This window comes from Somniosus microcephalus, chromosome 11 (genome assembly GCF_052327205.1).
Source record: "Somniosus microcephalus isolate GS21.2 chromosome 11, FLI_Smic_1.0, whole genome shotgun sequence".
Classification (NCBI taxonomy): Eukaryota; Metazoa; Chordata; class Chondrichthyes; order Squaliformes; family Somniosidae; genus Somniosus; species Somniosus microcephalus.
In genome coordinates, this window is record NC_140997.1 from 149,202,311 (window position 1) to 149,217,807 (window position 15,497).

A 15,497-nucleotide genomic window follows, 5' to 3' on the forward strand; every position below is an offset into this window, starting at 1 on the left:
CGTTGAGTAGTAATCTGTACAGATCAGTTGCAGTCTGAGCCATGTTGAGTAAACACCATTTGTACCGTTCTCCGCAGTCTGTGTCTGATTATACACGGACGTAACAATTATCATCAAGCCAGGGGACCAACCCTGGTTCAATAAGGAGTGTAGAAGAGAATGCCAGGAGCAGCACCAGGCATCCCTAAAAATGAGGTGCCAACCTGGGGAAGCTACATGCTATAGACAGGGCTACATGCATGCTGAAAAGCAGAAGCAGCATGTTATAGACAGGGCTAAGCAATCCCACAATCAATGAATCAGATCATAGCTCTGCAGTTATGCCACATCCAGTCATGAATGGTGGTGGACCATTAAACAACTAATGGGAGGAGGAGGCTCCATGAATATCCCCAACCTCAAAGATGGACCCCAGCATGTGAGTGCAAAAGACAAGGCTGAAGCATTTGCAACCATATTCAGCCAGAAGTGCTGAGTGGATGATTCATATCGGCCTCCTCTTGAGATCCCCACCATCACAAAGCCAGTCTTCAGCCAATTCGATTCACTCCACGTGATATCAAGAAACGGCTGAGCGCACTGGATACAGCAAAGGACATGAACCCTGACAATATTCCGGCTATCGTGCTGAAGACTTGTGCTCCAGAACCAGCCATACCTCTAGCCAAGCTGTTCCAGTACAGCTACAACACTGGCATTTATCCGACAATGTGGAAAACTGCCCAGGTGTGTCCTGTCCACAAAAAGTAGGACAAATCCATCCGTCCAATTACCGCCCTATCAGTCTACTCTCAATCATCAGCAAAGTGATGGAAGGTGTCATCGACAGTGCTATCAAGCGGCAGTTACTCACCAATATCCTGCTCACTGATGCCCAGTTTGGGCTCCGCCAAGACCACTCGGCTCCCGACCTCATTACAGCCTTGGTTCAAACATGGACAAAGGAGCTGACTTCCAGAGGTGAGGTGAGAGTGACTGCCCTTGACATCAAGGCAGCATTTGACCGAGTGTAGCATGAAGGAGCCCTCGTAAAACTGAAGTCAATGCGAATCGGGGGGAAAACTCTCCACTGGCTGGAGTCATACCTAGCACAAAGGTAGATGGTTGTGGTGATTGAAGGTCATCATCACAGCCCCAGGACATCGCTGCAAGAGTTCCTCAGGGCAGTGTCCTAGGCCCAACCATCTTCAGCTGCTTCATCAATGACCTTCCCTCCAACATAAGTTCAGAAATGGGGATGTTCGCTAATGAATGCACAGTATTCAGTGCCATTCATAACTCCTCTGATAATGAAGCAGTCCATGCCCGCATGCAACAAGACCAGGACGACGTTCAGGCTTGGGCTGATAAGTGGCAGGTAACATTCGCGCCACAGAAGTGCCAGGCAATGACTATCTCCAGCAAGTGAGAGTTTAACCACCGCCCCTTGACATTCAATGGCATTACTATCACCGAATCCTCCACCATCAACATCCTGGGGGGTCACCATTGGCCATAAACTTAACTGGACCAGCCATATAAATACTGTGGCAACAAGAGCAGGTCAGAGGCTGCGTATTCTGTGGCGAGTGTCTTACCTTCTGACTCCCCAAAGCCTTTCCACCATCTACAACACACAAATAAGGAGTGTGATGGAATGCTCTCCACTTGCCTGGATGAGTGCAGCTCCAACAGCACTTAAGAAGCTCGACACCATCCACGACAAAGCAGCCCGCTTGATTGGCACCCCATCTACCACCTTAAACATTCACTCCCTCCACCACTGGCGTTCCACGGCTGCAGTGTATACCATCTACAAATGCACTGCAGCAACTTGCCAAGGCTTCTTCAGCAGCACCTCCCAAACCCACGACCTCTTCCACCTAGAAGGACAAGGGAATCAGGTGCATGGGAACACCACCACCTCCAAGTACCCCTCCAAGTCATACACCATCCTGACTTGGAACTATATTGCCGATCCTTCATCGTCGCTGGTTCAAATTCCTGGAACTCCCTACCTAACAGCACTGTGGGAGTACCTTCACCACACAGACTGCAGTGGTTCAGGAAGGCAGCTCACCACCACCAGGGCAATAAATGCTGGCCTTGCCAGCGATGCCCACATCCCATAAACGAATAAAGAAAAACTAGGTGATATCACTTCTCCACAAAAAGGGCAGAGGAAATCTGGAACTCTCTCCCCCAAAAAGCTATTGAGACTAAGGGTCAATTGAAAATTTCAAAACAGAGGTTGATTTTTGTTGGGCAAGGGTATGAAGGGTTATAGAACCAAGGCAGGTAAATGGAGTTAAGGTACAGACCAACCATGATCCAACTGAATGGTGGAGCAAGCTCAAGTGTTCCTATACAATGAATTATTACTTTGAAGTGGAGTGTCTGCTGTTGAGTCAGTTGCAAGAGACATGGGCCTAGAAATTCAGTATAGCCACTTTTGGGGCGCTAAAGTCGGGCGGCCGCTAAAGTTTGCGCCCGGCGTAAAGTCGCGCCACCTTCGCCGATATTCAGTCGCATCGCCCCAAGAGGCTGCTGCTGCGCTAAAACAGGCGATGCACGACTATGTTTAGGCGCTAAGCCGGCGGTGCTGAGTGATACCCCCGAGGCCGGGCACAGCGCCGGTGCGGCGAGTTGTTGATTGACGGCAGACACTCTGGCGCCGGTCAGCTCTTAAAGGGGGAGGGTGGATTTGTTTGCCTGCGACGCCCTGCACACTGCAGCCCTCAACCTAGGCCTGACCACTTCAGCTTCATCTGCACAACACCCAGGGCTATGGAGAAGGCCAGGGAGAGAGCGCAGCGCTTCAGCGACGGTGACCTGAGGGTGCTGGTTGGCGGAGTGGAGCGCAGGCGCCATATTCTGTTCCCAGAAGGTGGCAAGAGGCCACTGCCCAGCGCCTACCGGAAAGCCTGGAGGGAGGTCTCAAACAGGGTGTCTTCCAACAGCGTGGTTGCCAGGACTCCTGTGCAATGCCGGAAAAAGTTCAACTACCTCACTTGGGTTGTCAGGGTGAGTACCCTTTCCAGTGTCCTCCTCATCCCTGCATGTGCACCTCACTTTATGGGCAAAGGGACCTGAAAACCCTAATGGCCAGCCCTCATCCAGCAGCTATGGGACTGTCATGAAAATCACTTGCACATTCAGCACTTTACACACTGTACAAGCTATTCGACCATGGGAGGCATTGCAGACAAGATCAGGGCTTCACACTGTACAAGCTATTCGACCATGGGAGGCAGTGCAGACAAGATCAGGGCTTCACACTGTACTTAGAGGCCATCCTTTCTCTTGCAGGCCAAGGTGGCGCACAACCGGCGGAAATGAAGTGAGACCGGGGGAGGCCGTCCTGACGTCAAAGAGCTCTCTGACCTCGACCAGCGTGTGGAGCACATTATGGCAGGCCGGCTGATTGGCCCCGTCGCCAGTGGAGATGCCGACCCTGTTCTGGGCACCAATGGTAAGGGCATCACCTTTTTGACCTCTCTCGTTCCACTTGCGCCTCAGATCAGCATCCTTTGCCACTGTCCGACCAATGCAGTGAATGGCAGCACTCATGCCTCCCTCGCTGCCGCCCTGTCCTCACTCTAAAGCTACTCTTGTGCCTTCCTGCTTTCAGATGGTGAATCGCCAGGTGAGGAGGCGGGCCCTCAAGCTGCCACTGTCAGCGCTTCAGAATACGAGGAGGAGGAAGAGGAAGCCGGCCCATCAGTGCCACCCTCAGCCGCGCCAGCCCATGGCGATGAAGGGGACACGTCTTCCCTGGAGGGGAGCCGGGGGGAAGGGTCGGAGGAGAGTGAAGCTCCGGGGCCCAGCGGCCTGCAGCAACGCGGGAGGGGTGGGGAAGCTCGGCGGACTTCTCCCCAGAGGGTGAGTGCGGCCTCCAGTCCTGCGACGGTCAGCGCAGAGGAGGTGCGGCTCCTGGAGGAAATGGCCATCCAGGCTGAGCGCAGGCACAATGAGCTCATGACTGCAGTGGCAAGGATGCCTGGCTCCATTGAGTCTTTGTCAAGGAGTGTGCAGCAATTTGGAGCAGCACAGGCCAGGAGTCTGGATCAATTCAGTGCAGCACAGGCCAGGAGTCTGCAGGGCTTTGCGGCAGCACAGGCGGCTTCGAGCCAAGTGCTCAGTCGTGCCGTCCATTCACTGGCTGTTGTCATGCGGACACAGACCAGGGCCACACGGGCACTAACTGCTGCCACCCTCGCTGGATCAGCCAGGCATTGCCAGGGCACTCGCCGCGCAGCAGCAGCCCAGCAGTCTGTTCTTCAGCTGTTTGCTGCTCATGCTGCAGTGCTGGCCTGTGCGAGTGCCAATGTATCAGGCGACCAGGGAGCACCTGCGATCTGTCAGGTTGGCACCATTCCTGCAGCCGACACTGCCACTCCGCCATTGCAGCTGCCACGAGCCGCTGGACAGACTGCTGCCGCCAAGCAGAGTTGGAGCAGTCAGCAGCCGGCCCCTCCAGGGCCAGAGCTGGTGCAGGCTGACCCCCAAGGGCATCTGCCGTCTCGCCATCTGACCCTCAGCAGCCTTCCCCCAGCCTTGCTGCAGCCACTGGGCTCCCATTGAGGAGGAGCTGCAGGGCGGGCAGGGGCCAGGCAAGGATGCGAAAGGCATCGCCCTCGCAGGGCTAAAAGTAGAAGGTCTGCACAAATGCTTTGTGGTTGTTGAAAGGCCGAGACTGGTGTAGTTGTGTTTTTGTAAGGCCGAGACTGGTGTCTTTCTTTGTTTTTGTAAGGCCGAGACTGGTGTCTTTATTAGTTTTTGTAAGGCCGAGACTGTTAGTTTTGTGTTTTTGGAGGGGGCTTCTCCACATGAGGTTGTAATGTGGGAAGGGCAGAGGTTTGCAATAAATTAATGTTCTTAAATTGCACTGTGCATGGTTTTTTTGTCAAGTCCTGGTTGCCCTGCTCGGCTGAGGGCTTGTGGAGCAGCTACATTCATCTGCTGACATTGGCACAAGCCATTCCCTGAGAGGGGGCCTAGAACCGACGTTCAATAAGCCGGCGACGGGCGGCCCTTGCACTTTCTGCCTCCCTCCTGTGCTGGTCCTCCTCCTCCTCCTCCTCCTCCTCAGGTGGTCCTCCAATCTCTGGTGGCAGTGGCTGAGTCCTGCGGATAGCCAGGTTGTGCAGCATGCAGCAAACGACCACGAAATGGGAGACTCGCTCCGGCGAATATTGTAGGGCTCCACCGGAACGATCCAGACAGCGGAACCGTTGCTTCAGGATGCCGATTGTTTGCTCAATGATGTTCCTGGTCGCTTGATGGCTATCGTTGTATCCCTCTTCAGCAGGGGTACTGGGCGCACGGAGCGGGGTCATCAGCCAGGTACACAAAGGATAGCCTTTGTCCCCGAGAAGCCATCCTCGTGGGTGAGGCTGGGCCTGGAACATGTCTGCCACCGAAGTCTGGCGCAGGATGAAGGCATCGTGGCTGCTGCCTGGAAAGTGGGCATTGACAGCTAGGATGAGCTGCCTGTGGTCACACACCAGCTGGACGTTGAGCGAATGGTAGCCCTTCCGGCTGCGGTAATCCTCGGAATTCTCCAGAGGTGCCCGCAAAGCCACATGCGTGCAGTCAATGGCGCCCTGCACCATGGGGAAGCCCGCGAATGCTGCAAAGCCCATTGCACGCTGTTGCTGCTTGGCAAGGGCCATGGAGAAGGAGATGAACTGACGTCTCCTTTTGAAAAGGGCATTGGTCACCTGGCGGATGCAGCAATGCACGGCGAACTGGGAGATGTTGGAAATGTCCCCAGTAGCGGATTGGAAGGAGCCGGTGGCATAGAAGTTGAGAGCCACCGTCACCTTCACTGCCACCGACAGAGATGGCCTGCTCCTCAGATGTGGGTGCAGATGACCGCCAAGCAGGTGGCAGATCTCTGTGACCACCTCCCTTCGGAATCGCAGCTTCCGAACACACTGCTCGTCAGACATGTTGAGATAGGAGAACTGCTGGCGGTATACCCTGGGTGGGTAAGGCCTCCGTTCCCGACGCCTGTTGCCCCCTCTCCGTCTAGCCAGGACTGCCACTCTCTCACGGCGTCTGTGAGCCCTTTGGATGCAATGGAGAAGGCCAGCGTTTGCAACCATTGCAGCCCCCATAATATGTTAGCAAACAATGATATGTCAATGAAGGCAAAGACAAGTGGAAAGCTGTGGCCTGAAGCCACAAGTACCTGTCCGAGTGTTGAGCCAAAGCAGAAAGCTCTCTACCTTGGTCTCTCTGCAAAGATCCGTCTCTCAAGAAGGAGTGCTGCGAAATGGCAGCCTTTTATAGTGCAGGAGGAGTGCCCTTTAGTTTGCGCCCCCCGCGCCCCGCATCGACTGAGCACCGTTCCACTCTACCAGTCGCTAGGGGCGCCAGGCGCACAATGGGGCGTCGCGACTGAATTTCCGGTTTGGGGCGCACAAAGGGCGTTGCACGAGGAAATGACGTCAGGATCTGCGCGCGCAGCTGAGCGCGCGCAAAGACTTTGCGCCGCCGCTAAATCGTGAGTGAAGTTGGGGAGAGGCGCAGGTCGCGCTGCGCCCGGCCGCTAGCCGCCTAGCGCCCAACATCTCCTCCTCCTAAGGCGCTACCGGCTGGCGCAACCAACTGAATTTCTAGGCCATGGTCTATGCAATATTCATCACTGGGTGGTAAGTGTACACATTCCCCACTGCAGAACTGTTGAAGTGCCCTAATATGCACCAGTAGTGCCCTGGCAACCTATCTTTCTGTTACATGAAGTGAAGCAACTCAGCTGCCGTAATGAAGCTGCTAATGTAAGGTATAAATAGAAAAACTTCAAAGTTCAGAAAGTCTCATTGTACATGTTAAACAGTGTTTAAGAGTCTGTTCAAGGCTACGATAATTTGACCGTCTTTTATTCCCCACATGATTACTTCTTGCTGCAAAAAGTAAAACTGCAAATGCCAGAAACCTGAGATAAAAACACAGATTGTGCTGGGAATATAGATCAGGTCTGTCAGCATCTGAAAACAGAATATACGAGCTAATGTTTTGGGTAGAGACGGTTCAGAACTGAAAAGGAAAGGCAGTAAGCTCTTTTTATGGCTAAAAGGGGAGTGTGGTGGGGGGTGGTGGTGGGGGCTGTGGGGCGGGGTGGAGGGAGCAGGTGAATCTGTTTTGTATTAGTGTCCTTTGCTCCATTCTTCATTGTGATTATTGTTCAAACCCCCGCCCCCTCCCCCAACCCCATATAGTAACGTAACCGCACCTCAGTCTTCTATAACCCATACTGATGAAAATATTGATAAGTTGACTTCCTAGGAACTGTTATGGTGGTAGTTGGGGGCTTTAGGGCATAGTTATACTGCAACTTGTGCATTGCTGCAAAACAACTTCCTCTTTGCAGCATCACAATGGCGGCAGCCTGACTCTGGAGCTGAGACCCAATCTGACTTTGAAGGCCAGCAGTGCGAGACTCCCCGGAGGAGACCATCTTGCACCAGTTTGGCTTCATTCCGCATGGAGTATATTTCTGGTCCTGTGTCAAATATAGTTTTAGTTCAGCTCAGGGGGTTGGTTGGGCCTTCCAGACACCTTTTAGAAATATGAAAAGAATTGTTTTAAAAGTCTGAGATTGTGCACTGAAATTGTCGTCTAGAAACAGAGTTCTGCACGTGTAAGTTAGCTCTTTTCTGATCTGCAGACTTCGACTCATCAGTCAGGCAATGTTAACAGGGTGCTAAACGCTGCAAATGGATGATCCGAGATCGGTAGCTACACCACAATTTAGCGACTTGCAAAAGTAGGTTCCTTCCCCATCAATTACACCAGACCTATCAGCATAGGGCAGCTTGTCAACTCAGCTGTTAGTTTCAGAATCCCATCACCGACCGTGGAATCCCATCACTGACCGTGGAATCCCATCAACGACCATTCATAAAGAAGGCGTGATGAAATCTGTAATGAAATCAAAAAATTGGAAACACTCAGGTGGCCAGGCAGCATCTGCAGAGAGAGAAACAGAGTTTACATTTCAGGTCGATTACCTTTCATCAGAAATGTGCAGCTTTGTTAATCATTAGGAATTGACCCTTGTAATAATCTCTGAATAATCATTTTTCAAATCCAGATATTTTGGAGGGATTTTTCTTAGGTTGTATATTTATTATTAACTCTATACTTTCTAATTGCTTTTGAATTTTACTCCTTTTTATGAAACGCTCCAATATTTCCCCTCAATAGACAACAAACAGGCTTATAAACCCAGGATCGGTTAAAGACTGAAACACATTAGGGATCTTCTGGCTATCTGACGACTCCCTACATCTTGCAAGCATTGGAAAACGTCATTCTTATTCCATTCTACATTCTCCATACATGGTAAGAGCCTGCTCATCTTCTGATTGGTTCCTGGGGAGCATGTGCTTGGCCTGCAAAATAACCATGACATTCAGAGCTGTCCTCTGCAGGCTAGTCAGGCTGTCTGGCATTCATACAAGCAGCTGTTGCAACTTCCTTTTGATAGGAAGGGTATTTTTGGGAGCCAAGTAGAAACCTTGTTGGTTTCATTCAAAAAGCCCCAATAATAATATATATGTAGCGTGGCAGCTGCCAGTGGTACTTTATATCAGGTGACTGACAGCCTCTCTTCCAGCAGCAGCCAAACCTTTCGTGGTACCATCCAGCATTTCCCAAGCCTTGTGCTCCAGAACACCACGTTATCCAGAGCCTGCGTCCATGTAGAATCATAGAATGTGTAAGGGTTCCTGCTGAAATGTAGACCAGACTTCCATCCCACGGTAATTTCCACTGCCCTCCCCTTCTGTTAAAGGCCCAAGTGAATGGTTACAGTTTTTGGAGAAAACTGGGAGCTTATTACACTGGACCCATGGGCTATAGAGACGGTCAGATACGTCTACCCCTCCACCTCATAAAGCTGCCTCGGAGTTTCGCACTGAAGTCAGGTTCGGCGAGACCACCTCAGAGAGCCGTGCTGATGTGGTGGGTGGGGTTTGTCGGCTGAGCTAACAAAACTTTTGGTCCTAAGGGCAATTAAGGCGGGGCGGGGGGTGGAATTGTCGTAAGTGTGAATGCATGAGGTACTTTGTGAAAAGCTTGTTTTTTAGGCAAAGGTAACGACTTCATCTGAATTGCACACTGATAGCATTCAAAGTTCAAAATAGAATTGCTCTGTAGACAGTGGCCATTAGATGGGGTCAGTGTACCAGTATTTTACAACTTTGTGATTTTATAAAGCTAAACCTCTGCATAGAATTTAAAGAAAATGTTAAAAATTACTTACGGCTGTCTGTAATGAAAGTAGAAATGATGGGCCACTTCTTTTTAATTATTCACTTATAGGATCTGGGCATCGCTGGCAAAGCCAGCATTTGCTGCCCATCCCTAGTTGCCCTTGAGAAGGTGGCGGTGAGCCGCCTTCTTGAACCGCTGCAGTCCGTGTGGTGAAGGTACTCCCACAGTGCTGTTAGGTAGGGAGTTCCAGGATTTTGACCCAGTGACGATGAATGATTGGCGATATACTTCTAAGTCAGGATGGTGTGTGACTTGGAGGGGAACTTGGAGGTGGTGGTGTTCTCATGCGCCTGCTGCCCTTGTCCTTCTAGGTGGAAGAGGTCCTGGGTTTGGGAGGTGCTGCTGAAGAAGCCTTGGCGAGTTGCTGCAGTGCATCTTGTAGATGGTGCACACTGCAGCCACGGTACGCCGGTGGTGGAGAGAGTGAATACTTAAGGTGGTGAATGGGGTGCCAATCAAGCGGGCTGCTTTGTCCTGGATGGTGTCAAGCTTCCTGAGTGTTGTTGCAGCTGCACGCATCCAGGCAAGTGGCGAGTATTCCATCACATTCCTTACTTGTGCCTTGTAGATGGTGAAAAGGCACTTATATTGGCTCATTTCCATATTGAGATTGTTATCCAACTGTTGTGGAGATGTTTCAAACTTTAAGTGGCTCAAAATATTTTAGGAGAGAAACAGGTGATTGTGAATTCCCATTTTTTTTCTGAGGTTTTTTAAATTCAGAAACCAAGGTGAAGTGCCAAGTCCCACAGTGGGGGACACTCCCAAGGTTAAAAAATTAGGACAAATATATGGGGACGTGGTGGTCAGGTGATGCAAGCTTGTCTATTGAAAGCCTGAAGATTGTAGAAAGAAGGGAAGGTTGAGGGAGTTAAGGATTTACATAGTGTGCTGATCCTGGGAAAGAATGAGTTAGAATAGGGGGACTGTTTGAGTCTTGATTTCAACACAGTGGGAATGTATGAAGGAGGAAGAGTCTGTCGGATGGTGCACTAGGAACTTTGAAGGAATGGAAAGGAAAGCTAAAAGCGCTCACCATAGTAGGATGGATGAAAGACAGAGAGACAACTGTTCTGACAGACAGTGGTTTTGACAGCTGGAAGTGAGAGAGGGATTACTTATAGAATGACAATTTTTTTAGGAGAGAAACATGTGATTGTGAATTCCCATTTTTTTAGGCTGTCTAGACCCTAAGCTCTGGAATTCCCTCACTAAAACCTCTCTACCTTTCTCTCCTCCTTTAAGACGCTCTTTAAAACCTACCACGGACCAAGCTTTTGGTCATCTGTCCTAATGCCTCCTTTTGTGGCTCGGTGACACATTTTGTTTGATAACGCTCCTGTGAACCGCCTTGGGACATTTTACGATGTTAAAGGTGCTATACAAATGCAAGTTGTTGTTGTTCTTGTATCCTGTGCAAGAGAGAGTTTTCTTTCATCCGTTCCATCACCAAGACTGCCTAATTCCACCTCCCGAACATTGCCCAACTCCACCCCTGCCTCAGCTCATCTGTTGCTGAAATCCTCATCCATGCCTTTGTTACCTCTAGACTTGACCATTCCAAGCCTCTCCTGGCTGGCCTCCCATCTTCCATGCCTCGATTTTAAAATTCTCATCCTTGTTTTCAAATCCCTCTATGGCCTCACTCTTCCCTATCTCTGAAAGCTCCTCCATCCCTTCAACCCTCGAGATCTCTGCACTCCTCCAACTCTGGCCTCTTGCGCATCCCCGATTTTAATCGCTCCACAATTGCCAGCTGTGGCTTCTGCTGTCTAGGCCCTAAGCTCTGGAATTCCCTCACTAAAACCTTTCTACCTTTCTCTCCTCCTTTAAGACGCTCTTTAAAACCTACCACGGACCAAGCTTTTGGTCATCTGTCCGAATGCCTCCTTTTGTGGCTCGGTGACAAACTTTGTTTGATAACGCTCCTGTGAACCGCCTTGGGACATTTTACTATGTTAAAGGTGCTATACAAATGCAAGTTGTTATTGTTGTTCTTGTATCCTGTGCAAGAGAGATGTGAGAAGAGCTTTCCAAATATGGGAATAATACTGAAATGTTGCACATTGCTATTAAAATCATTTGGGTTGTATTAATGAGCTGCTCTCTCTTTTAATGGCCTCCTACACTTCCTGTATGCAGACATTACATTGCATATAAACCAGATTCCTGCCTCTGAGAGAACTCTTACCCTCAGGACTCGCACAATTTGCCCCTGCTCTTTGAGTCTTACTTCTCTCAAAGTCACTCGGAAAGACTGAGATGTTAGCACATCACCCTTGATTTCAGCGGAGGCTCTGAATTGACTTATTAGATGTAGTTACAGAGCTTTAATCAAATAAAGCACATGGACAACAGCAATATTCTTGCACTGATTGCAGTAAATGTTTGAAGTCTTGGAAGTTGCAATCTCTCACATGCCAACTGTCAGCATTCTGTGCTGAGAGATTGGGCTGGATTTTCTCAGCCCCGAGGAGACGGGTATGGAGGCGGAACTGCCGGGAAAGTGGCAGAATTTGGGGGCGGGTGCCCTCTTGCCAGGAGGCGGGAAGCCGTCCGGCCCCGGGTCCCATCTCATTGGAGGCGGGAAGGGATTAAAGCCTATTTACTGCCTGTTAACAGGAAAATAGGAGTTCAGCGAAGATTCACCAGGCTGATATCTGGGATGGCAGGAATGATGTATGAGGAGAGATTGGGTCGATTGGACTTGTACTCGCTGGAGTTTAGAAGAATGAGAGGGGATCTCATTGAAACTTATAAAATTCTGACAGGACTGGACAGACTAGATGCAGGAAGGATGTTCCCGATGGTCGGGGAGTCCAGAACTAGGGGTCACAGTCTAAGGATAAGGGGTAGGCCATTTAGGACAGAAATGAGGAGGAATTTCTTCACCCAGAGAGTGGTGAACCTGTGGAATTCTCTACCACAGAAGGCAGTAGAGGCCAATACATTAAATATATTCAAGAAGGAGTTGGATATATTTCTTAAGGCTAAAGGGATCAAGGGGTATGGGGAGAAAGCAGGGACTGGGTACTGAATTTGGATGATCAGCCATGATCGCATTGAATGGCGGAGCAGGCTCGAGGGGCCGAATGGCCTACTGCTCCTATCTTCTATGTTTCTATGTTTCTATGTTTCATGCTGAAATGCGGGCTTCCCAACCTGGGGGATCCCCGCCGGGGTGTAGGAGGTGAGTACGAGGTCTGTGGGGGTTGGAGGGGTCTGAAAGTGCGATGTAGAGGTGAGTGATGGGTGCAAGTGTGGAGTGGTAAGTATGTGAGGTGAGTGTAAAGTGTTAGAAAATGTAAACTTACCTTTATTTCTACCTACAGCATTCAGCCGCTGTGGAGTTGGAGTCCCCGACATCTCCAATGTAGAGATCACAGACTGGCTGCTGGATCCTCCGATCCAACAGCCAGCTGATTTCTGCAAAGTAGAAATGTTTGATGAGTCCTGAACACAAGGACTCATCAAACTACACAGAATGTCAGAATCAGGGGAATTTATAATGGGGAACAAAGAAATGGCTGACCAATTAAATACATACTTTGGTTCTGTCTTCACAAAGGAGTACACAAATAACCTTCCAGAGATGTCGGGGACATAGGGTCTAATGAGAGGCAGGAATTGAATGAAATCAGTATTTGTAGGGAAATGGTGTTAGGGAAATTGACGGCAGATGCATGGCAGATGCAGTATAATGTGGATAAATGCGAGGTTATCCACTTTGGCGGCAAAAACAGGAAGACAGATTATTATCTGAACGGCAATAGATTGGGAAAAGGGGAAATACAATGAGACCTGGGTGTCCTTGTGCACCAGTCGCTGAAAGTAAGCATGCAGGTGCAGCAGGCGGTTAAGAAGGCAAATGGTATGTTGGCCTTCATAGCAAGAGGATTCGAGTACAGGAGCAAGGATGTCTTGCTGCAGTTGTACAGGGCCTTGGTGAGACCACACTTTGAGTATTATGTGCAGTTTTGGTCGCCTTATCTGAGGAAGGATGTTCTTGCCATGGAGGGAGTGCAGCGAAGATTCACCAGACTGATACCTGGGATGGCAGGAATGATGTATGAAGAGAGATTGGGTTGATTAGGCTTATATTCGCTAGAGTTTAGAAGAATGAGAGGGTATCTCATTGAAACTTATAAAATTCTAACAGGAGGAGACAGACTAGATGGAGGAAGGATGTTCCCGATGGCGGGGAGTCCAGAACCAGGGGTCACAGTCTAAGGATAAGGGGTAAGCCATTTAGAACTGAGATGAGGAGGAATTTTTTAACCCAGAGAGTGGTGAACCTGTAGAATTCTCTACCACAGAAGGCAGCTGAGGCCAACTTATTAAATACTAGCTGGAGTACCCGGCGTTGCCGAGGGCAATGAAGAAACCTCTGCCATGTTTATAAAACTGTTTATGAAACTGTTGGGATTGAAGAACTCTTCCTAAGCACACAGGAGGTGGTTCTTTAACTTTGTTTTTTGTTAATGGAGAGGGAAGGAGAGAGAGAGAGGGAAGGAGAGAGAGAGAGAGAGAGAGAGAGAGAAGGAGGGAGAGGGTGAAGGAGAGAGAGAGGGAAGGAGAGAGAGGGGGAAGGAGAGAGAGAGAGAGGGGGAAGGAGAGAGAGAGAGGGGGAAGGAGAGAGAGAGTGGGGGAAGGAGAGAGAGAGAGAGAGAGGGAAGGAGAGAGGGAGAGAGAGGGAAGGAGAGAGAAACAGAGAGAGAGGGAAGGAGAGAGAGAGAGAGAGAGAGGGAAGGAGAGAGAGAGAGAGAGGGAAGGAGAGAGAGAGAGAGAGGGAAGGAGAGAGAGAGGGAAGGAGAGAAAGAGAGAGAGAGGGAAGGAGAGAGAGACAGAGAGAGAGAGGGAAGGAGAGAGAGAGAGGGGGAAGGAGAGAGAGACAGAGAGAGAGAGGGAAGGAGAGAGAGAGAGAGGGAAGGAGAGAGAGCGAGGGAAGGAGAGAGAGAGAGAGAGAGAGAGAGAGGGAAGGAGAGAGTGAGGGAAGGAGATAGAGAAGAGAGGAAGACACCCCAGGGAAGGGGCTGGACTCAGAGCCCGGCGGGTGAAGAAGGGTGGCCGACATTTTGTGAGGTTGGCGGGAAGTTTGAATCGCGGCGGCTGAGGGAAGGAAGGAAGAAGCCGAGATTGTGGGTTTAAATTTTTTTTGAAAGGATACAGAGAGAGGAGATGTAGGTGAAGCCGGAGGTTCTCATCGCTCGGGCTGTGTGTGTGTTGTGCGAGGAGACGGAGACTCTCCGCAGCCCCGCCGGACACCATCTGAGGTGAGTCTCTCTCTCTCTCTGTGCTTTGCTAAAGCTCTGAACTCGGGGATTGATGTTGAGGCGGTAGGCCGAGGATCCCCGGCCTCCTCCTCCTCTTTCACACTGAGTATGAGCTGAGCCCAGCCCCCCCCGGGTGTGTGGGGGGTGATTGGCCGGGGGCGGGGAGGAAGGAGGGAATGGCGCCGAGTCCCTCTCACACACCCCGAGCCCCCCGGGGCTGTAATAGAGCCGGCTTCCCTCTCCCCCGGGCTCTCGGGCCGCGCGGTTGAGACCATGGGGAAGGGGTATGACTCAGAGCCCGGCCTTGGTGACCCGGAGCCCCCGTGCATGGCGGCTCCCGCTCTGGACCACCACCGCCGCTCACCTGCTCGCTTTCGGTCGGGCTGACCCCTGATGAGCTCCACCTCCGGGCCCCCGACGACGGCGGGCTGACCCCTGATGAGCTCCCGCTTTGGTTTTTCCCGCTCCCGCACTAAGGCAGGCTGTAGGATTAGGCCCCGCCAACACACGCCATGAAACGCCCCCCGTGATGCAGCGCACTTCCCCCGTAGGATTGGTCAACTATCACGTCACTCAACGCTAATGAGCGGATACGTCACTCAATGATAATGAGCGGATTTTTACCATTGTTTGAAGGTTTTCCCAAAATGTAAATATACCTATGACACTCCCCTAATCATAAGCTTTCTTTTGATGTAACATATGTGTAGGTACGCTATATAACTTTTGAGTTAAGCACGGACATACACACAGACAGACAGACAGACACCACCATCCATTTATTTATATATATAGACTAGCTGGGGGGGCCCGGCGTTGCCAGGGCAGTTTAGAGAGCCGCGCATTTGACAGGCTGGGGGAGAAGAGAGAGAGAGAGACTGGTGGGAGAAGAGAAAGAGAGAGAGATTGGGGGGAGAAGAGAAAGAGGTGGGGGGCAGAGAGAGACTGGGGGGCAGAGAG